At 32.7% G+C, this 23,702-nt stretch overlaps 2 long non-coding RNA genes across 3 annotated transcripts; both read right to left on the bottom strand.

The window, feature by feature from the left end:
* Positions 1-1,673: 1,673 nt before the first annotated feature.
* LOC143054605 (uncharacterized) lies at positions 1,674-8,052 on the bottom strand. Its single transcript, XR_012971752.1, has 2 exons — positions 7,975-8,052; positions 1,674-3,373 (listed from the first exon to the last, which is right to left on the bottom strand). It is a non-coding gene; the product is annotated as an uncharacterized LOC143054605 (long non-coding RNA).
* A 10,565-nt stretch (positions 8,053-18,617) lies between these two features.
* Positions 18,618-23,407, bottom strand: LOC143054604 (uncharacterized). Of its 2 annotated transcripts, none has more exons than XR_012971750.1 (3): positions 23,362-23,407; positions 22,040-22,090; positions 18,618-19,174 (listed from the first exon to the last, which is right to left on the bottom strand). It is a non-coding gene; the product is annotated as an uncharacterized LOC143054604 (long non-coding RNA). The 2 variants fall into 2 exon arrangements; XR_012971751.1 differs by having other exon boundaries at positions 18,732-19,174; positions 23,312-23,389.
* Positions 23,408-23,702: the final 295 nt, after the last annotated feature.

Below are 23,702 nucleotides of genomic sequence, written 5' to 3'. Positions count from 1 at the left end.
TTATGGGCCCAGTTTTCAAGTTGGTCCAAATCGGGGTCCAAAGTTAAACTTTGTTTGATTTCAACAAAAATTGAATATATGGGGTTCTTCAATATGCTGAATCTAACCTAAACCATGTATTTAAATTTTTAATGTTTAGGCCCGGTTATCAAATTGGTCCACATTGAGGTCTAAAGGGTCTAAATTGAACATTATTTGATTTCATCAAAAATTGAATTCTTGGAGTTCTTTGATATGCTGAATCTAACCATGTATTTAGATTTTGGATATAAGACATGGCATCATAGGTAAATGTCCAATTTAAAAATTTTAAGTTTTTAAGTTTAAGTTCTTAGACCACATTCATTCTGTGTCAGAAACCTATGTTTTGTCAACTATTTAATCACAATCCAAATTCAGAGCTGTATCAGGCTTAAATGTTGTGTCCATCCTTGCCCCAACTGTTCAGGGTTCGACCTCTGCGGTCGTTTAAAGCTGCGCCCTGTGGAGCATCTGGTTAAGATTAGAAATAGTGTCGTCAATATAATAAATTCAATTCATGAATGTAAGTAGATCTCTATGATTCCAAAAGAAGATCCTCAATTTCATATGATTGTGCCCTTGAAGTTTGTTTTAAACAAGGATGTGTATAGTAAACAAATCCTTGGTTCAAATCAGGTCATCAAATGATCATGCATGAATTTTTATTTAAAATGTTCGGTGATTTTTACTTCATAGGCTATAAGAGAAAAATATAGACACGTGTAACCTGCCACCAAAGTAAGATTGTGTTTACGATAAAAGAAAAAGAAAAAAATGTTTTTTTTAGATAAAACAGTACAAAAAAGGGGGTTACTCCAACCCTGTAGTGGCGGATCCAAGGAGAGGGTTCCTTGGGTTGGAACCCCCTCTTTTTTTACGATCAATGCATTTGAATGGGGACATATAGTTGGAACACGCCCCCTTTTTTTGACCTGGGTTGGAAACATCCCCCTTTTAAAATGGCTGGATCCGCCCCTGCCCTGATATCCTATTCCAACTCCAGGCATATCAGTGCATGTTCATATATCTCCGTTGTGGTAGAACTTAGACATAATTCATCCATGCATATTTGAATTAGTCCTTTTCCCGAATGCGTTTTGCCTCCAAGGTGTAAATGGGGGAAATCAGCAATTTCAGTTTGATTTCAGGCTTATTCCTCTCAGTTAACATGTATACGCTATTGTTCTGGAGACACTCCTCTAGAAATTCGTTTTGATGCAATCACATTCTCTCTATGAAACTTATTCTTGTTCATTAAAGGAACTCTGTTGTCCAATTGTTAATTTACATAGTATAAATAATAATTTAACGGCTGTGCGACTGAACATAAATTTAATAAAGAAATCTTTCGCATACACTTTTGAATAAACTACCATATGAAATAAAATGTTGTGAAAATCCGGGCGCTTTTAAAATAAAATGTATAGATTTCTTGACTGTGAATGCTATATAACAACTCACTCATATATAATAATGCTTTTGTATTTTATGTATATATAATATTATTTTAATTTTTTTTTCCACAGACAATGTATAGTCAGCATGAATATTGCATCTATATAATATGTTCAAAATTGTAAGCTTTGCAATAAGTGGACTGTTTGTGAGGGCTTCAAGATAGATTAGTTCTACGGCATGCATACGTTTTTCCCGCTTAGAATCATTTACAGATTTGTTTTTCAGTTTTGTACTATTGTCGATTATAAACCGAAACACCATTTTCGTATGAAATGTACAATTTTGTACAGTCGTTGTTAAAACAGATATGACCAAAGGGTCGATCTAAATCTTCATTCAACATTAAGTCGCTGAACGTTCCATCCGGTTTTAGTCTACACACACCTTGATTTTTGACAACGACGTACACGTATCCTTGACTATCTATTGCTATTCCATTTAGACTTTTGTTGTCTGGTGGTTTAAAAGTAAAAATGTTTTCACCATCGATTCTAGTACAATACACGACTTCACTGTCACTGTGATAGATGTTTACACTTTTATCTAATGCAATATACCTTGGTGTTGATTCATTATTATTCAGTTTGATAGATCGAATATGTCTGCCATTGAGATCTAGAACTTTTATGTTTCCTTTCGTGCCGACAAAGATGTTTTCATTTGAAGCAGCAACACCTGCTTCTTTGCATCCCTCAATCGAAATTTCGTTTAATACTATGGAAGTGTTAAAATCTACAAATTGAATTGTATCTTTTTTTGACGATGTTATTATTACTCTGTTGTGGGCCGGAACTGAAACAATTTGCCATGGTACAATTCTGATTTCCATTTCGTAATTGAACTTTTCATTATTGTCAAACACCTTTATTGAATGACCCAAAAAAGAATTAGCAGTCGAAATAATAAGTTCGTTGCTATGATTTACTGTTATTCCTTTAACACTATCATATAAATCCAAGGACATGGTAACACCTTGCTTCTTAATGAAGACCGGTAAAACTTGTTGTTGTACAATTGGAATTTGAGACTGTCGCTTCTTTCTCTGAATAAATTTTTTCGAAGCGGGTACTTCAATGGTGTCAATTGTTCCGATAGACATGATAGACATAATACTTTGTTTTGGTAAATTTGTATTTAATTTAATTGACGAATTAATTGTCTGCTTTGTAATTGTACTTATTCTTTGTTCAAGATCGGCCAGATCAGTTTTGTACGCATGAACAGCAAGAAAGGCTTGTTTTTCAGATCCATGTGTATCCACTATATCAAACGTGTCTTTTTTTTCTTTCGCGATTCTTCCAATATCTTGTAATTCAGTGATCGTCACCTTTGCATTGTTTAATATTTTTTCTTTTTTCTGCTTTAAGTCCTCGAGCAGTGTTTTTTCTAGAGATTCAATGTGACTTATTGCTTCTTCTTTCACTTTCCTAATTTCATCTTTAACCAAATTTGCTTCTTTTTCAATACTTTCAATCAAGGTGTGTCTGTCCTCTTTAATGGTAGGTATTGTCATTAAAACATGTTCTATGAGTTCGACAGCATCTATAAATGACTGAGAACTTTGTATGCCTTTAGATGCTATGTCAACTGACATAATTTTCTGACAAGAACGATGTGATTCTACTTGACATTCCTTGCAACAAAGACTATCATGGTCAATACAAAAGTACTCAAATGGCAAATTCTCGTGTTCTGAGCACCGTTGATCCGAGATATTTATATTTATAGGCTTTATGTTAATATTTAAAAGTTCGTGACTGCGGGAAATTTTCTGAACGCGATGGTGTTCCGTGCATTCTAAACATAACGCTTCTTCACAAATGACACACCAATGAGTCGGCGTGTTGTTCTTGTCTCGTGCTCTGCATGGCTCACACTGAGAGTTTTCCATTATCTAAAATAAGAGAAACCTGTTAGTGTCATTTCCTATAGAAACAAATCTGTTATTTTCCCAAAATACATATAGTTTAACTGGCATAAGCCAAGATCTCTTGTCAGTGTTAATTCATTCAATATAATGAATAATGAGCTAAAGATGCAATTTGCTGGTGATATCGTTAACATTTACGAAATTTTTGTTTATAAGAATAGACAAAAGTCTAACAGGCTGTGGCTTTGTCTACGTACGTGAACATTTATTTTTTTTCTTATTTCTTAAAGAGACTGTTTTCATATCAGTGAATTCTAGCTTCTGCAATATAAAAGCTCCACCCGTACTATACGTTTCCAGAGGTGTGTATGACTAAGTACATACAATAAATTTCGATAATATATATTTCAAACCACATAGTTCATAAGCATAGCTATAACTAAGTCAATACGTAAAGTGTTCGGCTAGTTTTGTTATCAAATGAAAGGTTAAGGACTTGGTATTACTGTAGAGACCTTGTTATTATTTCCATTTGAATAATTAAAAAAGATATGAAATCAAAATAAAAGGGCATAGTTTCCTTCCTACTAATATCAGAAGTACCTGCTTTTATAAAATAAGAAGATGTGATTTGATGACAAATGAGACAACTATCCACAAGAGACCAATTGACTGAAAAATTAACAACTACAGGCTTTCAACATTAAGCAAAGCCCATACAGTCTATAACGTAAGACCACCATGTATCATTAGTAAAGTTGAAACGGAATATTTGTTAACAAGATCTTCCGATAAACTTTTTTTTTTTTGAAAGAAAAGATGTACATTGATATAACCCTGGTTCACTAACTTTCTGCCAAGACATGAACTATTTGTGGATTCTTATGAATTCTATTGTGACGTATATAATTTCCTGACGTCAGACACGCGAATCAATGAATGTGTTTGTATATAGATGTTTTTATGTTATGTTAAATTGTTCCTTTTAAAATTGTTACACGATGATGACTAAGGGACCCATATTTTGACTATATTATTTTTTATGTCTTTTTAGTTCACGCATCAATGTAAATATTACGAAATTGGATGAGACTGTCAACAAAGTGAGAGGGTTAGCGCCATAAAACCAGGTTTAATCCATTTTCTACATTTGAAAATGGCTGTACCAAGTCAGGAATATGACAGTTATTGTCCATTCGTTTTCCTCTGAGTTCAGTATTTTTTATGATTTTACTTTACACTGCTGACGTTTTGTTAAGTCTGAATAGCAGCTGCTGGCTCATGAATATCGTATTAGTTGCAAAATGTATTCTCTATATGGGTCATTTTAAAAACATTTTGAAATTGAAAAATTTATTAAAAGTTACTTATTCAAACAACCCTCTATGTAGGCAAATCAAAACAAACAGTACTTAAAGAACAACATATTAAAAGATGCAATCTTAATAATGTCAAATAAGAAAATATATATACGTGGTACAATATTTTGTCTCTCCTGTTACCATTTTCAAAAGAAATTTTGGGTTATTAAGAAAACGTTTAGATAAAATTTTAAGCTTGTTTTACGTAGGCTATTAGATAATTTTCCAGAGAATAAACTTCTATATATATTCATTCTGTATAATAATAGATTACTTGCAAATTTTCCAGGTTGTACTGAAAAAGGCCTCTAAAAATTGATTTTCAAAGGTTGTAAAAATTACCCCCAGTAATGCAAGTCTAAGATAGCAATTCATATTGTTCGGCATTTTTTTCTCTCATAAGTTAGTTTACTTTTCCCTTTATTTCATTGGTAACAGGAACGTACGTTTATGATATATCCCTATATAAAAGTCCATCCTGTTTAAGTGACCTTTCTGTCTATCCTGTTACCGATATCAGTATTGCACCTGCATATGCTTAATTGGGAAGAATAAGACGTTAAAATTATAAGATTAGTTCAAACAACAAAATTTTTCATTCGTTTTGCAACTGTATGTTAAGATAAAAAGTTTAATGACGTTTCTGTCTACAATTGCCTATCCTGTTACTGTAGCCATAGTAACAGGATATAAATAACAGGATAGACAAATTTCTTCATTTTTGAATGCTGTTGTGAAATAACTACTCCCTTTGGTGAAGTGCATATGGTTTTCTGTTGTGAATTTGGTTTCCAACACGTTATTGCTTTTTTTACAAGTATACTGTTCGTGTAATTAATAAAAGCTGTTGGTAACAGCATAGGCATGAAAAAAAGTACCCTCTATTTTTTTTTCACTAAATGTTAAAATTTCTTTTCTCTACACTGTCGTTCAAGAAACGTGGCGTTTAAAATGTTAAGGTTACTTTGCACTTTTGAAATAAACATTGACTGATTCAATATTCAGAGGGAGAACAATTAAACGGCTGATTAAAGTAGCGGTAACAGGATGGACATGAACTTCCCGTACGCTGATAGAATTTAGTTTGTAGATAATATGTTACATATAATGATAAAGAAACTACGATTTTTTGTTAGAGGAATTATTAAAGATCTTTAAAAGTCCCTTTTGCAGATATCAAGGCGATCAGAAAATCGGGAAAAATCATTTGAAATGTGTTTTTTTCGGACACTGTACGCACACAAATACCCCCAAAATCGGATTTAATTCAATATCTTATCAAAATAGATGTATATCGTGTTTATTATCAATGTTCTGTATCATAAATCTGACAAGGTTTCATTTAAACCAGTACAACTTAAATTTTCATTAGAAATACAAATTTAAGCATGGGTGTACTGAAAATTCGACATTTTTTTTAAATGACCCATATATAGGTGGAATAGGTATTTTACTACTTAAGTGGGGGAAATATGTAATTTCAAAATTAAAATCGGTTCAATTATCATAGATTCCCGTACTGAGATGATTGCTCATGTCAAATTCGAGGTAAAAAATTAAACATAAGGTGGAAACCGTGAATGTTTTTTCTTTAATTTTTAGTTCTGGTAGAAAAAGTAATAAAACGTAATCAGAAAAGTTAGGATTGTTGATAGAAAGAACATCATCAGTATATCTGAATGTGAAATTACAGGATCAGGCTGCTTTGATAAATTGTTTTTGACAAGTGTCAGAAGAAAAAAACGACTCATATACAAATAAGAAGAGGTCGCTAGAAGGGACGCACAGTTCGTTCCCATAGGACTGCCGATATTGTTTTTGAAACATCTCCCATCAGATTCAACAAGTATGCTGTAAACCAAAAATAATCCTCCACTTGTTCCTTGGTATAGCATGATTTACCTTTTTGTGCATTACATGCAAGTACTCACAAAATACCAAATGTATGCCATATGGTATTACAAAATAGTGTTTATAGCGTATGCTACCATTTTCATATTGAAAAACATTGCGGTTTATTCCATTTAAAAGATTTTTCAATTTCACGTCGGGGATGGTGGTATAAAGGAAAAAAAATCAAAAGAATGTATTTCAGAAAAAGATCAAATTTTCTAAGAAATTAGTTGTAGTTTTTTTTTAATCCACGTATGGTTAATTCTACTACGCGAGTTTCATAGTATTTATGACGTTTTACGTTAACTGCAGACAGTTTATTAGTCAGTCTGTTGGAAATTCCTTTGTAGAACATGCAGATGAGTCGGTTATTATGTATCGTTTTTCGTAAGGAATTTGTGAACCATAGCCATTTAATACAAACAAGGTAAGACAACAGATTTGCTGTTAAAACTATTGTTCATTGAAGCTATGGATAAAGTATGCTTCGCCATAATTTAATCCTTGTCAAATGATATATTTTGTATGTGGGCTTACCTTAGGAGTGCTCATTTAACTATTTTACAAGACACACGTGGTACGGTTTACATAATTAAACAATGTTAAACAATAAGAGGTAATGTATAGTTTTGACATGAAATGATTGCAACTTTTATTAACAAGAAAGACATCAGTAGCATATCGCTGTTCAATAGTCATAGTTCGATTGAGAAATACAATTCCGATGTACACACTAAAACCGAGGAAACATATCAACTATAAGAGGAAAACAACAGAATTAATTAACTATAACATAAGCAAACGCCCACATACATAGTAACGGACAGAAGATAACAACTACCATATTCCGGACTTGGTAAAGGACATTCGAGGAAGAAATGGAGGATTGAACCTGGTTTATTGGCTAACGAAACATTCCTCTTATATAAGAATGTTAAAAAAGTCTCAGATTCATGCTTTTTCTTTTAAATTATATACGATTAATCGAGAAAGGACATTTAATGCCCAACAGAATATATTACGTTCAAAGTAATAAGTTTACAATCTATTTGATTTCAGCATAAGTGTTTAATGAATTTTGTGAGATTTCTATTTTATTTCTATGCTCAAAAGATGAAAGTTCGATGATTGTGTTTATCATTTGTAGTTATCACACAGAAGGGCAACATATGTTTTCTCAAATTCGATAACCATATTGAAAAGATTAAAAAATATTAAAGCACATTTTGCTCAGTGAAAATGTATAAATACATAAAGACAGTTATTGAGATTGTGTAGAATTAAATGCTATTTTGGTATAGAAAATGATCAGTTACAATACTATTCATCTAGTTTTATTATCATTTACAACCAACTCTAACATAAACATACCTCAATTTATTCTTACTTTAAATATGGCTACCCGGAAGGTTTATGCGTATCTAGTCTCAGACACATATTTAAATATAGCTCTACTTTGAAAAATAAAGCGGCTGGATGATCGAGACTAATGCGTATCTAACAACAATATGATCACCTGATCAAATATTTCAAACCCAAACAGTAGCTTTCCAAAAACCTTGGTTTGCCGCAGAGCATCAGATAAGCTGCGTATTTGCGTGATCACGCAATAAAAATAATTGAAATTTTTTGTTATACCTTCTTAAGAAAATATCTGGAGCTGTATTAATGAAACACGGATCTTACACTTAAACATGTGTTTGACTTCATGTCGAATATTGTATTGCTTGAAATTCAGATAACTTTCCTGAGAAATATATAAAATAAGATATAAACCAAATCATAATTCGTTACATTTAAATTATCAACATATGATGTGTAGTATACAATGTGTAAATCTTTTGCTTCTAAATGCGTCAGACTAAATAGGATATAGTTTGTCTTTATTGGAAACCATTGTATTCATCTTGCTGCTGATGAATATATTATCCTTGAACAATATGTTCCAATGGTAACGGACCTGACATTTAACGACTGTTCATGTAAACAATAAACCATCAAAGATAACAGGAGCTAGACGCGCGATTTGTCTACAAAAGAATCATCAGTGACGCTCGACTAAAAATAGTTAAAAAGGTCAAATAAAGTACGAAGTTGAATGGCATTGACGACTAAAAATACTTGAAGTTTTGCCAACTCAGCTAAAGTAATCTATTCATGAGGAAGTAAAGCCTTAGTATTTCAAAAATTCTAAGTTTTGTTAACAGTTGATTTATAATTATGACCATAGCAATGATAATTCATGTAAACATAGAACTAATGGGCTGGCAATACCCTCAGGGAATAAAGAAATTCACCAGCGGTGGCATCGACCCATGTTGTAAATAAACTCATTATAGATACCAAGATTGAAATTTTATATTACAGCATTCATACTTAACTATTTTAAAACTAATCATAAAATAGTTCAAACTGATAAATATGATGATTAAAGATGAAAAACTTGGCCTATTGTTAATTATCTAGGTATTAAGTCGAGCAAAGTAACAGTAATATATGTATGTTAAATTTAGAACTTTTTTTCTAATTCATCCCAAAATTCCAGTTTATAAACGTTAGTCAAAGTAATAGCACAAAGACCTTCTGTTGGTATTTTTTTTTATTATTCATACTGTAGAGCAGTTATGTAACAGTTAAACTTAAGAACAATCTAGAAAATGGCTTACCTCACCAAAACGACCAAAGCAGAAAAAACATCTAACAAAACAAAGGCTGAACTTGGCAGAGTATTTTATCCCCATCACAAAAATGACAATAAGTACATGGGATTCTCGAAGTTACTTACACCTAGATAAAAGTCACCTACAACTAATAAACACTCATGCATCTACGAATTTTGTCTTTCTTTCCTTATTATTACAATTAAATTTGGAAAAAAGTATACGAAACTAGAACAAGTTTCACCAGGTCACTGTGTGATCATGGGATACACGTTCTAGCTTTTGTCTAAAAGTATATCTATACATGTGTCAAAACAAATATCCTGAAAATGTCATCATTTTCTTCCTTTCATGACTATGTCGGTAAAAGATCAATATCCTACATACTCCTTTTTGTTGACAACTACGTATACATGATCGTGATTGTCTTTCGATATTCCGTAAAGCATATTATTGTTCAGCGGGGTTTGTATGTGAAAAAGCAATACCATCGATTCAAATACAGGAGAGATATGTTGTGGGTGTAAAAGATGTTTCTAATTCTGTACACTACAAGGTTCTTTATATATGGTATTGACGCTCTCTAGTCCACTCGCCCATCTATACTTAACTTCAAATTCAACTTTCGGTAGCATAGGTAACAAAAGAAACTAAACAAAATGACAATAATACATAAATTAACAAAGGACTACTAGCAGTTACGGACATACCAGCACAATCCCTGCTGTTAGGGGTTAAGTATTATATCATCATAAAATATATGAGAAGAACATAACCCGTATCATAACAAGAACGTCACCATCTAAAAATGAATAATTAAAGATAGGAAATAAAAAGTCATCTCTTTTATCATAAATTTTTGTATCAAGCTTCCCGTTAATGATAAAGCTATCAAGATCGAGGGAGTCGTCATTATTGAGAGCCAATATATGTGTGATTTTTTTTTTAATAAGAATATGAGGCAAAGCGATATAAAAAAAACTTTGAAGAGATTCAAAAACACCAATACATGCATACTTCCAACGAGTGTTTGACACTCCAAAAGTAATTATTTCCACTATTTTCAAAGGCCTTATTTGAACGATTTGTTATCAGGTTTTTGATTGTACAAAGTGAACTAATAAGTAGAATATACAATTTAGTAGTGGAACAATGGCTTGAAGAGGAAATAAATCTAAATTTGTAAGGTGTTTTGTGTAGCCTCGGAACCCAGTACAAAGTTTGAACTTTCATTGTATTTGGTTTTGCTTGTAAAAAAAGTAGCTAAAAGTGTATGTGTGTTAAAGATGTCGTTTTCTGAAAATGGAGTCAGTTGGAATGTTGGTGAATTCGTGATTTCCTTTTGCAGAACCTGAATGTAAAATTTACGTAAACCAATAATGATATTATTAGCAGCTTTATCAGCCGGGACAAAAACATATATGTCTTCATAGGTTGTCAAAATCAAAAAATGATTTTCATTCTGTTTTGAGATCAGATCACTTCTAAATAAGGATCAGAACATTATTGAATTATTAATAAGTATGTTAGAAAAGACAATACCATGGTAATAAAACGAAGACAAAAAGACATTAAACAGTAAACAAAACACGACATAGAAAACTAAAGACTGAGCAACACGAGGCCACAGAAAACCGGCAGTGATCTCGTGTGCACCGGAAGTAGCAGATACTGCTTCCCATGTGTCATCCGTCATGTTTCTCATGTAATTGCAATCCCCGTAATAAGTCAAATTCGGTAGGTCACAATCAGGAAAGGGTACGGGATTGTAGTTACGACCGAATTTTTGTACTATACTTGTCAACAAAAACAAACACGATACAAGGCAAGGTATTTTCCATATATAATGAAATTGGATACACTGTACCGAGATAAATAATTGCCCTATTGGTCTACTTTTTACAGAGTGTTATTTTCTCAGCAAACCCATTGATTTAAGGCAAAAACGCGATTTTTTGTATTTTCCATTTTTGTTATTTCAAAAAACGTAATTTGACCCAAAAATTCAAAAATCGATATCAGAATTTACAATTTGTGAAAATAAACATGGTCATCTTAAAATTCTGACTGCCTTTGAACATATTTGAATACTTAATTCTCATCTTCAAAATCAAGTGCCGATTTTTGTCATCTTTTCCCGCATAATAAATTTGTCCCCTGTGTTTAATAAATAACTCGGTATTTTCAAACTTTCCAATTTTGTCAGATCGTTTTTTTAAATTTGCTTTGTAAATGCATGTTTTTCATTGGATAATTTGACAGTTTTTCCTTTCTATTATATTTCATTAAAACTTTTAGTTCAAACTTGTGCGTCGTTTCTGTTGTTGACTAGTATATTTCTGGCGGTAAACTAAACTCTATTTTCACATGAGATGTACAATTGTGTGCATTCTTTGTTAAAACAGATAAACATGAGAGCTTCCGAGCCTTCTCCATTCACTAGTATGTCGACAAATTTCCCATCCGGTCCCAGTCTCCACACATATTGATTGTCTACAATGATATACACATAGCCGTAGCTATCTATCGCTATTCAATGCACTATATATTGTTTTCTGGTGGTTTATATATAAAACGATATTCACCGTCATTTCTCATGCAACAAACTGCTTCGTTGTCACTGTAATAGATGTGACCAGTTCTATCTAAAAGAGGGACGAAAGACACCAAAGGGACAGTCAAACTCGTAATGTTATATACTTTTTAACTGAACTGCTTATTGTTTTGACAGAACGAATGACTTTTCCCTGACGATCAAGTACTGCTATGTTTCCTTTCTTTCCAATAAATACGTATTCATTTGAAGCAGCAACTCCTCCAAACTGACGTCCGTTTACAGACACGTGTCTTATTTTGAAAATCAATGAACTGAATACTATCTCTTGACTCAAATGTTAGCACTCCTTTATTTTCACTCATCGGAATTGTAGCTATTTGACATGGTTGATATAGTGTATTTATTTCATTTTTTAATTTTCCATTCTTGTCAACCACCATTATTCCAACTTTCATTTTTTTTAGATATATCAATCCAAGTGATTATTACTCATTAGTATCATTTACAGATATTCCGTTTACCATAGTGCCTCTTGTTGGTTTATCTTGCTTCTTTACGAATGTATATGAAATATGATGCACAATTGGAATTTGAGACCGGCGCTTATAACTTTGGACACATTTACATGCAGTTGGTAATTCAATAGTTTCGATGGTTTCAATATACATTTTAGTTGTGTTAAATAAACTTGAATTCAATTTAATAGAAGATCTAGTTTTCCTCTCTGTTATTGTACTAAATTAACTTCTGTTGTCCAGACCCATCAGAACAGTTTGGCAAGAATGAACAGCAAAGAAAGCTTGTTTTTCAGATCAATGTTTCTCCACTATATCAAACACTTACTTTTTTTCATTCGTCATTCTTTCAATATCTTGAATTTCTTTGTGAATCTCCTTTGCATTTGTTACTATTTTTTCTTTCTTTTGTTTCAGGTCTTCGATCAGTGATTTTTCTAGAGATTCAATGAGACTAATTCTTCTTTCAGTTTCATAATTTAATCTTTAACCACACTTGCTTCCGTTTCAATGCTTTCAATCAAGATATGTCTGTCGATTCAAATTAAGGGTATTGCCATTGAAATATGTTCTATTAGTTCCATTGCATCTATAAATGACTGAGAACTTTTAATGCCTTTAGACGCTATGTCAACTGACATAATTTTCTGACAAGAGCGGTGTGATTCTACTTGACATTCTTTGCAGAAAAGACTATCATGGTCGATACAAAAGTACTCAAATGGCAAGTTTCCATGTTTTGAGCAGCGTTTGTCTGATATATTCATATGTTTAGGTCGCATGCCAATGTCTAGGACTTCGTGAGTGCGGGAAATTTTCTGAACGCGATGGTGTTCTGTGCAGTTGAGGCATAACGCTTCTGCACAATTGACACAATAATGTATCAGTGTGCTGTTCTTGGTAAGTGCTTTACATGGCTCACAGTTGTGCATTATCTGAAACAAAACTGAACAGATAGTTTGATCCCTTATTTTAAAAGCAGTGTTTGTTGTTGAGGGTTCATAGAACCAGTTTTACTCCTATACATGACGACTTGACTCTCATAAGACAAAAAGAGAAGATAGTACCATTGAGGAGTCTCAAGTTCAATTTGCCGTTTCAGAATCTAATGCATTCTGGGTAATATATTTAATAGCGTACACCAAAACGTTGTGATTGGTTTACAATTTTCTATAAAAAATAACAATCAATCCAATGGCGTTATGTTATTTTCATTTCGGTGTACGAATAATGAGATTACCCATATCCCTTTTAATTCTGAAAAGGCGAATTGAGCTTACCTTTTCAAACAATCATCTCACTCAAAGAAAATTTATAAAGAAGCATTGTTTTTCTTAACAAATTATTTAGTTCATAGTCTTTATTACCGATTTGTCGAGGCGGAAATCGAAATAGAGAGCTGGTTGCACTGGTAAAAACGTCAACAATGTATTAGTTTGTGATCATGTCAGTATTTCCATGACTGGTTTCTGAATCCGTGATATTTGTGTCAAGTGACCTTTATAGTTAAATGATTATTCTCTAAATACATATTGTTCAAACGTAGGGGAATGAATTACTCGTGGTTTGTTGGTGTTTTTGTTATGCAGTTGAATTTGCACTAGAACTTTATATTTTCATGAATATTCTTTGGCTGTACAGTTTAAGTCAAATTGTGAATTGTTTACATATTTTAGTATCGCTATTTGCATTTCACATTTGCATTATTAAAAAAAAATACATGAAAGTGAAATAGGTCTTATTCGTGCAGATTTTATTTCGTTAATACCGAACGTAGTAAGTTTGAATTACGGACTGTTTTATAATGATGTCCAAAGTATGGGTTCACGCCATTCACTGAACTTCGTGACTATTTCTTGTGATCTTGCCGTTTTCAAGAAAAAGATAATATATTAGCTTTGCACCGATTTTATTCTTTTAATTTCCAGTCCGTGCTCTTACACCCTATTGCTACGTGCTTATTACAGAATTTGAAAACTATTCGATGATAAAAAAAAAATAATATTACCTCTGTCGTATGACCCCCACCCCACCGACCCCAAACCTTGTTGCAAAAGATCAGTGAGTATAAGTTCTTTTTTTTAAACCAACGTTCAGTACGGAGCGGCTCCGTGAACGTAAGAAATAAGTGGAATATTAGAAGCTACAGTGGTGACACAGAAAAACAACTTACCGTGGATATTTTCCTAATGTCGTAACTACAATCTCGTCCTCTCTTCCCGAATGTCACCTACCAAAATTGACTTATTACAGGGTTGTACTTACATGAGCAACACGACGAGAGGGCAGGATTTGCTTACCCTTCCGGGGCATCTGAGATCACCGATGTTTTTCGTACTGTTTTTTTTTCTTATTTAGTCATTGCTACAATTTGTATTCGACAACCGCGAAAGTCATCTTTGATCTAACGGTATCGAACGTTATTCAAAAATAATAATAGTAGAGGTTTGTCTGATATAAAAGTATAATATTCAAGGGAAATGTCATCAGATTAAATGGAGGATGTGGTATGAGTGCTAATGAGACAACTCTCCATCCAAGTCACAATTTATAAAAGTAAACCATTATAGGACAAACCCATTTCAAAATGCAAAATTTGTGAAGATTTAAGTATTTTTGCATGAATAAATTATGCTACTTTCTGATAAGTGCTCATTATATTAACTAATACAGCGCATATTTGAGTCACAATAGTGATCATATTTCCAATAAATAGCAAAAGGTTAATACATTTTAACCATTTCTAAAAATATTCAGGTGCCAGAAAATTGCCGACTCCTGTAGCATGTTGTCGTACTTCGTCGTTTCTTCGTCCGTTTTGGATATTATTCAGTGCCATAATGTATATGTACTGTTATACTGATCCTCCTTTTAATGGGGTTTATAAACTAAAATTATTCACAACTCGTCTTCTTTAAACCAATAGTTTTTAAGTTTTTACATGGTATTTATATGTCACATATTGCAGATACTTTCCGCGCCACATGACACTTTTATTGATATTAAAGATTTGCGCAACCTCAAACGGATGGCCGGACAAATAGAGATTACGAATGGACACTCCGTTTAATGAATGCATGAAGGGTCCCTTTATAGCTAGCTTACTGTTCGGCGTGAGCCAAGGCTCTGTGATGAAGACCATACTTTGCTTCACGTCCACTTGTACTTATGTTCATCTGATGAGTTCAGTCTTTTCCAACTAATTTTAATAGATCGTTCTTATGTTGTACTGTTATACCACTGTCACGGGTTAGGAGGGTAGGTTTTGTGATCCCGCTAACATGTTTAAACCCGCCACATTATGTATGTATGTGCCTGTCCCCAGTCAGGCGCCTGTAATTCAGTGATTGTCGTTTGTTTATGTGTTACATATTGTTTTTTTGTTTATTCTTTTTATATAAATAACGCCGTTAGTTTTCTCGTTTGAATTGTATTACATTTTCATTTCGGGGCCTTTTATAGCTGACTATGCGGTATGGACTTTACTTAATGTTGAAGGCCGTACGGTGACCTATAGAGGTTAATTTCTGTGTCTTGTTGGTCTCTTGTGGAGCGTTGTCTCATTGGCAATCATACCACATCTTCTTTTTTTTTATATATTTGACCTATAATGGATTTCTTTTTAAAATTGTGTACTGGATGGAAAGTTGTCTCATTGAATCTCATACCCAATCTTTTTTAGATATATGCTTTTGTAAAAAGCTTTCTAAACAGAGAAACGTAACAATATATTAATGTATTCCTTTCGGAACTTATTAAAAATGTTACAGTTAGTGGTTTATCTTCATATACAATGTATTATATTTTCTAAGTAAGTGATGGTGACTCAATTAGCATTCACTAATATACCTTAAACCCCTCACAAACAGTACAAATATTACAAAGCTTACAATTTTGAACATATTATATAGATGCAATATTCATGCTTATTATACATGTACATTGTCTGTAGAACAAGAGAAAATTAAATTTAAGAAATAATTCCTTCATGGCATGCTCTATGCTCATTTTAACATGGATAGGCATAATATTTTTTTGATATTTTACACTGAGCGTTAGCGAGGTATGAAGGAATTATTTCGATTCTAACAGGACAAATACAGTACTTTTATAGGTCGAAGCGTACGAAATTACCGTAAAAATGTTTGGCTGTTCCCGTTTCCTCCTGGAGGAGTCTGTGCATTGCATTTCATATTTGATAAGTTTAAAAGCTACGAGCAGGGTAAATATATGTTGTTTCATAAAAAAATATAATAAAAGTTCATGTTAGCTGCTTAAATGTATATATTTTTAAAGGATAACGATGGAAATAACGTTAATATAAACAGTAAGTTCGTGTGCATGTGTCAAACATATTTTGTGCTCAATAGAACACGGCTTTGTTTACAAAGCGTAATAAGGACGTCATATTAGAATCATGAATATATACATAAAATACAAAATCATTAAAATAAATGAGTGAGTTGTCATTTACAGTCAAGAAATCTCTACATTTTCGTTTAAAAGTGCCCGCATTTTCACAATATTTTATTTCATATGGTAGTTTATTCCAAATTATTGCGGAGCTATATGCGATTCATTAAATTTATGTTCGGTCGTACAACAGCTAAATTACTATTTGCAGATGACCTTATATTTCTACTATGTAGGTTAACAATTTGACAACACAGTTCCTTAAATGAACAATAATAAGTTTATGATATGAAATTCTATATAAGAAATTTGACTATTTTAGTTCTTAAAAAAATCTAGGTGTTATACTTGGAGCATCAAGCATAATCCTTGCAGCTTTTTTCTGCATTTAAAGAATTTTTTATATCCATCTTCATAACAATACCCAATACTGAACAACAAAAAAATCAATTATGGGCTGAATATAAGCATTATAAAACAGCTTTGGACTATTTACATCCAAACATTTCTAAATTCTAGATAGCAATGCGATACGAGAACTAAAGTTTTTACATACATAGTCAATTTCAAATTGATTTTTTTGGCCAAACAAATTACTCTTAATCTGGCATTTTAACATGAAGTATACTTAAACATGATGGTTGTTTTATAAATAATTATTGTATGTATGTACTACATGATATACATTAGTTAACAAAGTAATGGCATTCATACGTCTTTTTTTCCTTAGTTTCATTTACAGATTTGTTTTTCAGTTTTGTACTATTGTCGATTATAAACGAAAACACCTTTATCTTTTGAAATGTACAATTTTGTACAGTCTTTGTTAAAGCAGATATCCCTAAAGGATCGATTTGAATCACCAGTATATAGTAAGCCATCACTGAATGTTCCATCCGGTCTTAATCTTTGCACTCCTTGATTTTTGACAACTACGTACACGTATCCTTGACTATCTACCGCTACTCCAAGGGGCCTTTTGCTGTATGATGGTTTATAAGTAAAACGATTTCCGCCCTCGATCCTCGTACAACAAACAACTTCACTGTCACTGTGATATATGTTTCCATTTTTATCTAATGCAATGTACCATGGTGTTGATTCATTATTATTCAGTTTGATAGATCGAATATGTTTGCCATAGAGATCCAGAACTTTTATGTTTCCTTTCGTGCCGACAAAGATGTTTTCATTTGAAGCAGCAACACCTGCTTCTTTGCATCCCTCAATCGAAATTTCGTTTAATACTATGGAAGTGTTAAAATCTACAAATTGAATTGTATCTTTTTTTGACGATGTTATTATTACTCTGTTGTGGCCCGGAACTGAAACAATTTGCCATGGTACAATTCTGATTTCCATTTCGTAATTGAACTTTTCATTATTGTCAAACACCTTTATTGACTGACCCAAAAAAGAATTAGCAGTCGAAATAATAAGTTCGTTGCTATGATTTACTGTTATTCCTTTAACACTATCATATAAATTCAAGGGCATGGTAACACCTTGCTTCTCAATGAAGACCGGTAAAGTTTGTTGTTGTACAATTGGAATTTGAGACTGTCGCTTCTTTCTCTGAATAAATTCTTTCGCAGTGGGTACTTCAATGGTGTCAATTGTTCCGATAGACATGATAGACGTAATGCTTTTTTTTGGTAATGTTGTATTCAATTTCATTGACAAATTAGTTGTATTTTCTGTAATTGTACTAATTCTTTGTTCAAGATCGGTCAGGACAGTTTTTTGAGCATGAACAGCAAGAAATACTTGTTTTTCAGATCCATGTTTATCTGCTATATCAAACGTGTCCTTTTTTCTTTTGTCTTTCTTTTAATATCTTCTATTTCATTGATCGTCGCCTTTGCGTTTGTTACTATTTTGTCTTTTTTCAGTTTCAGGTCCTCGAGAAGTAATTTCTCCAGATATTCAATGTGACTTATTGCTTCTTCTTTCACCTTCCTAATTTCATTTTTAATCACAATTGCGTCTTTTTTAATGCTATCAATTAAAGTCTGTCTGTTCTCTGTAATGGTAGGAATTGTCATTAAAACATGTTCTATTAGCTCTATTGCATCTATAAATGACTGAGATCTTTTGATGCCTTTAGATGCTATGTCAACTGACATAACTTTCTGACAGGAACGGTGTAATTCTACTTGACACTCCTTGCAGCAAAGACTATCATGGTCGACACAGAAATACTCAAATGACAAGTTCTCGTGTTTTGAGCAACGTTGATCCGAGATATTGATATGTGTAGGCTTTATGTTAATATCTAGGAGTTCGTGACTGCGGGATATTTTCTGAACGCGATGGTGTTCTGTGCATTGTAAACATAACGCTTCTTCACAAATGACACACCAATGGGTCGGCGTGATGTTCTTGTCGAGTGCTTTACATGGCTCACATTGAGAGTCTTCCATTATCTAAAATAAACGGCACCATTTAGTGTACAATACATGTTATTTAACTGTGTATAAGGCAGGATATCTCATCAGTGGATCCGGTTTATTTTTATTAATATTGTATTATAAATCAAAAGGAACTAAATGCTGGTCTAACCTTGCTTATTGAATAATGAACTTAAGACTTCATTTACGTTTTTTTTATATCGTAAACATTTACATCTCCTTTTATCTAAGAATAGACCAAAGGCTAACAGGCAGTTGCTTTGTCCACATGTGTGAACATTTTTATTTCTCAAAAGAACTGATTTCTTTGTATATGTACATTGCAATTTCAATCTGTACCAAAGTTTTCCAGAGGTTGTCATAATTATGAAGGTACTTAAATAATTATTCGGAACATACACAAAATCAAAATAGTACGTATTTCAAACCATATATAGTTCATAAGCATAGCTGCAACTCAGTCAATAAATGAAATGTTTGTTATCTAATGATAGATTAAGGACTTGGTATTACTGTACAGCCTTATCAATAGTTCCTTTTAAATAATTAAAAAGGATATGAAATCTTAATCGAAGGACATATTTACCCTTCTACTAAGACCAGCAGTACCTATGTTTTTTATAAAAAGAAGATGTGCTTAGATGACCAATGAGACAAATAAGAATAAACCAAATGACACAATAACTAACAACTATAGGTCGTCGTCGTACGGCTTTCAAAAAATAGCAAAGCCCATACCGCATAGTCAGATATAGAAGGCCCCGAAATGACAAATGAAAACAATACAAACGAGAAAACTAATTATACCGGCCTATTTTATATACAAAATAAAGAACGAATAACAAATATGTTATACAGCAATATAAACGACAATCACTGAATTACAGGCTCCTGCTTTTTTTACAGGCACATACAGAATACGACGGGGAAAAACTACTTTGTGGCAGTCAACCCTCCCCAACCTAGGACAGTGGTGTAACAGTAAAACACATAAACAAACTAATAAAATTCTGCTTCTAAAAGACTCAACTTGTGAGAATAATTGTAGAAAAATATTCAAAAAGTAATATAACAAAAATACGATATCTCCAAGGAAAATTCAAAATGGAAAGTATTTTTAAGTGGCGAAACGAAAAGTTCAACCACGTCAAACAAAACGGAAACGACTGCCATGTTCGTGGCATCGAACATGCATTTTGTTGAGTAGACAATGGTGGATTAAACCTCGTTGTATAGCTTGCTAAACCATCACTTGAATTGCACTTCCCGCTTGATGACATCCTTAAAAAATTATCGCTGAAGTCATCACTACGTGACAGAAATACAGCACAAACACATGCAATAACATCACAGAGAAATGCACAAACAAATAATGTGAAAGTCAACACAACATGCAAACTGCAGAACAAAAACATGAACAACGAACATGTTCCATCAACGACAAAACACCATAGGATATAAAAAAAAGAGTGACGCGCTTACGTAACTAACATGCAATCTTGGACTGTATACAATTATTTGAACAATACTCGTCCAAAGAAATTTCATGTTAAAGGTAACTCGTAGTTGTACGGTTTTCATATTAAAACAATGTTAAAAAATAAAAGTAAATGACTGTATAGTTTTGACATGAAATGATAGCAACTTTTAAAACAATAGAGACAACAGTAATGTACCGCTGTTTAATAGTTATTTAAGTCAAAACAAATCCTAGTTACACACTAAAACCGAGGGAAACAAATTACCTATAAGAGGAAAACAACAGAATAACAGAATTACTTGACTACAACAGAAGCAAACGCCCATATAATAGTAACGGACAGAAGATAACAACTACCAAAAATACTGACTTTGTACAAGACAAATTTTGTAGAAATGGCGGATTGAACCTGTTTTTATGGCTAGCCTAACATTGCTTTTTATGACATTGTTGAAAATGCCGCTAAAAAGAGGGACGAAAGATACCAGAGGAACAGTCAAAACTCATAAATTGAAAATAAACTTACAACGCCATGTCTAAAAATGAAGAAGACAAACAGATCTTCCTATATCTATAAACAATAATACACATGACACAACATAGAAAACTAAAGAATAAACAACACAAACCCCAACAAAAACTAGGGATGACCTCAGGTGCTCCGGAAGGGTAAGCAGATCCTGCTCGACATGTGGCACCCGTCGTGGTGCTTATGTGACAATGACAACACTACGTGACAAGAAAAACAGTATAAGCTCAAACAGTAGTGTAGGATGGTTTTTTTTAAATGTCCTGTACCAAGTTATGAATATGGCCATTGTTATATTATAGTTCGTTTCTGTGTGTGTTATATTTTAACGTTGTGTTTTCTCTTATATTTGAGTGTGAATTCACATTACTATAAGACGTGGCACGGTACTTTTCTATCCCGAATTCATGTATTTGGTTTTGATGTTATTTGTTATTCTCATCGGATTTTGTCTAATGCTAAGTTCGTTTCTGTGTGTGTTACATCTTAATGTTGTGTCGTTGTTCTCCTCTTATATTTAATGCGTTTCCCTCAGTTTTAGTTTGTTACCCCGATTTTGTTTTTTGTCCATCGATTTACGAGTTTTGAACAGCGGTATACTACTGTTGCCTTTATTTAAGTGAACAACCGACGAGAAAAAAATTACCAAATATCATCTAAAACGGTGGTTTTACCTCGAGTCTCTAGTTCATGCCGTTTCTTTTTAAAATATCCGATTAATCGAGAAAGAAAATTTCACAAATTGATGTTTTGATTTTAAGATTGCTGAATTAAATGATTAATTTTGCGGTTCTATATTTTCGAATATAGACTGACACTTGAATTCAATAAAACTGCATACAAGGATATTTTATGACCTTTTGTCTTTCACCTTAAAATCGTCTTATGATGACAGTTTTAACCAATACTGGCATTGGCTTCCCTGAATAATAAAAAAGGATGAAATAGTTTAAACGCGAATAATTGTAAAATCAGGTTTGATATTTTTTGTATATATCATGTGTCTGATAGTCATTATACACATTTTATTAAAAACTATTTGTTGATATGAAACGGGTTATGTTCCTCTCATATATGTTATGATGGTGTGATCCTAAACCCCTAACGGGAGGGATTGTGCCTGATATTCATATGATAAAGACATAATCTTTCAATCAGTTCAATTGAAGTCTGGAGCTGGCATGTCAGTTAACTGCTAGTAGTCTGTTGTTATTTATGTATAATTGTCATTTGAGACTCGGACTTCTCTTGAACTAAATTTCAATGTGCTTAATATTATGCGTTTTCTTTTCTACATTGGCTAGAGCTATAGGGGGAGGGTTGAGATCTCATAAACATGTTTAACCCCGCCGCATTTTTGTGCCTGTCCAAAGTCAGGAGCCTCTGGCCCTTGTTAGTCTTGTATGATTTTTAATTTTAGTTTCTTGTGTATAATCTCGAATTTAGTATGGCGTTCTTTATCACTGAACTAGTATATATATTCAAGTTGTGAAGGGGCCAGCTGAAGGAAACCTCCGGGTGCGGAAATTTATCGCTGCATTGAAGACCTATTGGTGACCTTCTGCTGTTGCTTTTCTATGGACGGGTTGTTGTCTCTTTGACACATTCCCTATTTCAATTCTCAATTTTATTAGTGTCGTAAGTTTTTAAAATATACGACAAAAAATGAATCAGTACAAAATTATTATACCAAATACAACTAATGGTAGCAAGAATAGAACAACAATTGACGATGATGGAGAACTGCATGTCTTATGGTAAACTAAAATCATAATCTGGTATGCATGAATCCAAATCCTTCACTGTACTAGAGAAAAATACAAAACCAAATTTATTACGTTCTAGGCCATAAGGTTACAATCCATTCGATTGATTTCAACATAAGTGTTTAATGACCTTTGTGAGAGTTCTATTTTATTTTCTATGCTCATAAGATGACATTTCTATGATTGTGTTTATCATTTTGTAGTTATCATACATTAGTGCAACATATGTTTTCTCAAATTCGATAACCATACATGGAAAGATTAAAGCCAAGCACATTTTGGTCAGTGGAAATGTATAAATACATAAAGACAATTATTGAGATTGTGTAGGATGAAAAGCATTTGTTTTATGTATAGAAAATGAACATTTACGATACCGTTCATCTGGTGTTGTTATTGTTTACAACCAATTCCAACATCAACATACCTCAATTTATTCTTACTTTAAAAATGGCTACCCGGAAGGTTTATACGTATCTAACAACAATATGATCACCTGATCGAATATTTCAAACCCCAAACAGTAGCTTTCCAAAAACCTTTGCTTGCCCAATAATATATCTGTAAACAATTTAATGTATGTACGATGATATGAAAAACCTCAAAGGCAATTAATATTTGGAAGCAGAATTGAAATAAGATTCAACACATATGAGTTTAAAAATAATAAAAAATGCAAAATAATTGGTTTTGAGGTATGATGTTTAGATTACCTAGCATATCAAGCAGATTGTTGAAATATGTTCCCTATTCCGTTGAATAAAAAAA

Source organism: Mytilus galloprovincialis, chromosome 12 (assembly GCF_965363235.1).
Source record: "Mytilus galloprovincialis chromosome 12, xbMytGall1.hap1.1, whole genome shotgun sequence".
NCBI classification, from domain to species: Eukaryota; Metazoa; Mollusca; class Bivalvia; order Mytilida; family Mytilidae; genus Mytilus; species Mytilus galloprovincialis.
Note: the sequence above shows the minus strand (reverse complement) of the source record. Positions and strands in the feature narration are given on the sequence as shown.